This window comes from Propithecus coquereli, unplaced genomic scaffold (genome assembly GCF_000956105.1).
Source record: "Propithecus coquereli isolate 6110/MARCELLA unplaced genomic scaffold, Pcoq_1.0 Scaffold148, whole genome shotgun sequence".
Taxonomy (NCBI): domain Eukaryota; kingdom Metazoa; phylum Chordata; class Mammalia; order Primates; family Indriidae; genus Propithecus; species Propithecus coquereli.
Genome location: NW_012139191.1, coordinates 4,804,707 through 4,809,060, shown reverse-complemented (window position 1 = coordinate 4,809,060; position 4,354 = coordinate 4,804,707).

Genomic DNA, 4,354 nt, shown 5'->3' with positions numbered 1-4,354 from the left:
GGTGAGGAACGGACTTTCTCTCCTCACCTACAGGAGAAGCAGCAGCTGTCTTCTCAACCCACCAAAAAGAAAGGAGAAAAACTTTGTTCCTTGGGGGCGGGCTTTCACTCGGGCCTTTTGGAATGTAAACACATCCTTCAAGGGCCAGTGAAGCCATCACGTCTGGCTTTTATGACCTAGAGATGCTTCCGAGTGCCCCAGACTCATTTGCTCTTGAATGTAAACATGCACCTCCAGAGACAGATAGATCTCTCCGGAGATCCCTCACTCCCTTCTTGCTTCTTTCTTAACCTCCCAGGCCTTTCTAGGAGCCCAGGATGCCAAATTTATAGGCAAATTTACTCAGAAAGCCTCTGCTTCAGAAACTCAGAAATATTTTCTCCATACCCAACAGTGCCCAAGGGCCCTGGGGACTTCAGGATGATCTGAAGGTTGTTGACTACCTGCACTCTGCCCTCTGTGACTACCCCATGTGAGGTGCATTGTCACGTCGATGGTCAGCGTCACTGCTTGTCCAGAAAGCAGGGAGCATGCCTGTGTCACGTCCATTAGGACTCTGCCCACCAGCATAACCAGGAGATCCTGCTGAGCTAGGCGGAGCTACTGGTGAAGGGCGCGGGCAGGATGGGAATCTGACCCTGAGGCTGCCTGGGGATGGGGTCCACTGCTCAGTTGCCTGTGTCCCCATCGTGCGGCCTGTCCCGAATACTACAGAAAGGAGGGACGTCTGTCTGGACTCTTCCTACCACACACAGCCAGCACCGTCAGCGGCCACCCTTGGAGTCAGGCAAGGACAGTCACAGTTTAAAGACTTGAGGTTTCATTTCTTCAAGGGCAGCGGGCATGGCCCTGCCCGAAGTCATTAGTAGGTGACATTTTATGGTTTCAAGACTCTCCCTTCCACCCAGGATACGCTTACAGCACTTGGGACCCGAGGTTACGCAGGTTGTCAGGGGCAGGGAGCTGAGGAAGCCCCTCTGTGGCGCGGCCACCAGTCTTCCCTCCAGATGCTGAGTGTCCAAACCAGGTCACATTTGGGACGGTGGAGTATGTGGCCAACCCAGGAAGAATCCAGGAAGGGACACAGTATCCTCTTTAGTCTCAGGAGAACACAGAGCCTGTGTTACCCACAGGCCAGTGAGCTTGAAGGTATCCAGTGGCATATCCTGAGCTCGTCTTTGCAACCATGCGGAGGGCTGACCAGCAGGCTCAGGAAACGCACCTGCGAACAAGACAGATAAAATCCCTTTCCCCACAGAGTTTGTGATTGAATGAATAAGAAAGAAACTGAAAGACAGGGGCGCCCACAAAGTGTAATGAGCATGCAGGGGAAGTGCCATCATGTTTAAGGGTCACAGAAGGTCCCCTGAAGACACAGGGTCAGAACCGAACTGCGCACGTGAGACAAGCACACCGAGCACACAGCCTGGGACACGCTCCTTGAGCAAAGCGGGATTTTTGCAGGTATAATAGCTGTGGGTTTACTCTTTTGTCTCCTACAGTCAGGGAAACTCTTAACACCACCCTTTCCTGTGACCGAGGAGGCCATTCTATAGGAGGCAGTGTTTTTTAAATTCTTCTTTCTTTTTCTTCCTTTCTCTCTCTTTCTTCCTTTCTCTCTTCTTTCTTCCTTTCTCTCTTCTTTCTTCCTTTCTTTCTCCCCCACCCCCTTTCCTTCTTTATTTCAAAAAGCCATCATCCAACTCGTTCACAGCTGCGGAGATTCATCCTTCTGGCCTTCCAGCAGTTGCTGAGAACCGCAGGGCAGCGGCACGTGAATCAGGAAGTTGAGAGACTGGACGTGGCGCCTGTGGCACCTGTGGGTGGAGCCGGCACCCTGCGGAGAGGGGTCGATACCCACCACCAGGAACAAGCCCGGCTGCACGTTAAATTTTATTATAGTTAGTAGCTGTTCACAAACAATTTTTATTATGATCCTCGACGTATATTTGGCTCTTTTCTGCTAAGGCGAGTGCTTCGTCTTCGTAAAGGCTGGCGATCCATCCCTTCCCGGGTTGCGAAGGACCAGCCCTGGAAATGCTTAGCTTGTGCGGGGCGCACTGTCTGGCGCCCGGAGAAACAGCCCTCGCTGTGCAGCGGCACCTGGACTGGAGGCCGGGAGCCATTTCTCGTCGCATCCCCTGCTCCCAGCACGCGTTTCCCAGGGGAAACGTCCAGCAAGGCGACTTCTCTCCTCCTCTGGCTTCTGTGACCTTTTGGTTCCTGAGCACGAAGCTTTGCCGTCCTCAGAGCCACACTGGACACACAGGAGGACAGTCCTGCGGTCTTGCAGAGACGGCAGGCCACCTCTGGAGGCACTTACCACGCACAGTGGGTCGGGGGACACTAGACAGGGTCCCATTTTATGATGACTTGTTTATTAAGAGGGGAAAAATAGGTCACATTGGTGCTTCAAATTATAGCGGCTTACAGAGATTCAAATAACATATATATCAGAATTTTGTGTTGCAAAACGGTGTCTTTTCATATGAGCTTGAAGTGCTTACCCTGACAATGTGGTAGCACAAATGTCATCAGAGGGCACAGTCTTTGAGGCTTAATGGTTCCAGGCACAGACTGTTGATCAGTGATTTTTTTTCTCTCTCTCTCTGCATGCGTGTGTGTGTGTGTGTGTGTGTGTGTGTGAGATCTTGAGAGAGAAAGGCAAATGTGGGCTTTTATTTCTATGGCCCCACATTAACGCTGGCACACCTTGCGAAAAATCTCATTATGTTACTTCAGAGTCAAAGTGCTTATGTTATAAAGAAGCTAAAATTTCACCTGTAGGAAAATTGGCACAATTTCTTATTTTCTCAGTGCCAAGCATAAAAAATGCACTTTCTGTTTGGGTAATTTTGCACAGCAGGAACTTTAAATTATTTACAGCTTTCCTTATCTGGAACCAGAGGAAACATACCATTTTCAATGCTACAATTTATACTATGAAATATTCTTAGGGGAAAAATGGAAGTAAGTTACTGCTGCATGCAAGAATCAGAAAGAACAAAGGAGTGTCGAAAATCCAGGGGTCTCTTTCTCTTGCTATAACCAAGGTGGATATAAGGGACCCCACCAGGGCGGTGAACATCAAGACACTAAACATGGAATGGCTCTCGAAGGCTTCTGCAAAATCATTCCAAAATAAGCTGCTGTGAATGACCAGAAATTTGAATGAAATGAGCGAAACCTGGGTGTGAAACTGGACGCAGAGCTGGACGGAGGCTTTTCTGGGGGATGAACTTTGGAGTCATCAAAATCCCGTTGCACCACCCACCGGCTCTGTAACTGTGGCCGAGGAACTCACTCCGCTTTGCCTTAAGTTGTCCATCTGGAAAATGGGGACAATGATGCTTCATCGTGCATTTAGAATTCCACGGATAACACACACAGAGAGCCTAGCAGAGCACCCGGCACACATGGGAGGGTCTGTCTTTCGTCTCCCTTCCTGGGCACACAAATGCCGGGAGCGAATGCCGTAACTTCATCCTCCACCCAAGCAGGCAACTTTTTCCAAGCCCCCGGGTTGGTACATTCAGAAACCTGCTTAGCAGGGGTCCTGCTAAGAGGGTCAGGGATGGAGGGAGAGCTGGGCAGATGCAGAGGAGGGGAAAGAGGGTCCAGGCAGGAGGAGAGATGTCTTTCCTTTGCGCTGCTGCTGATCGCCACTGGCTGAGAAGAAGAAAAGGCTAAAGTGATTAATCCACCTTCATGCCCCTAAGTAAAAAGGAAATTCTTCCTGGCCTGGAACTCAGTCTGGACCCCTCTCTACAGACAGCTCTACTAATAGATGGTTTGAGAAGAACTCCCCTCATTCAAGATGATTAATCAAAAATAAACCATCTAAAGATATTTCAAGAACAAGTAAGAAAAAGTGGCAGGACAAGAAACTCACCAGAAGACAGTTTTCATGGACACGTGGAAACTGAGGCAAACGTGTCTTCAGAAAATGTATGAAATCTTAATTACCACGACCAAAGCAAGAGAAAAAGATCAGGCGTGCACCAGCTCAGGGAGGAGACAGGAAGACGGAGAAGGGAAGCATGGAGGGACACAGAAGTCCTCACTGGACACCACCCACAGGTTCTTGGAAACTACAACTTTAAGCTAAATGACCAGGTCGTTGAATAACATCATTTTCTCATAACTTGGATGAGAAAAACAAATTGGTTTCCTTTTATGTCCTTTTGTGTAAAGTCACAGTTTCTAAGAACCTACGGGTGATGTTAAGGGAGAGTTTTCTGTAAAGAGCAGAGAGAAACAAAATGCGCATTTTCTCCGGTGTTTGCAGGTGCTGCCAGTGGGGAAGGAGCTTTGCAGGAGAGGCACCACCCACCCTGCTGGGAGCAGAACTGTC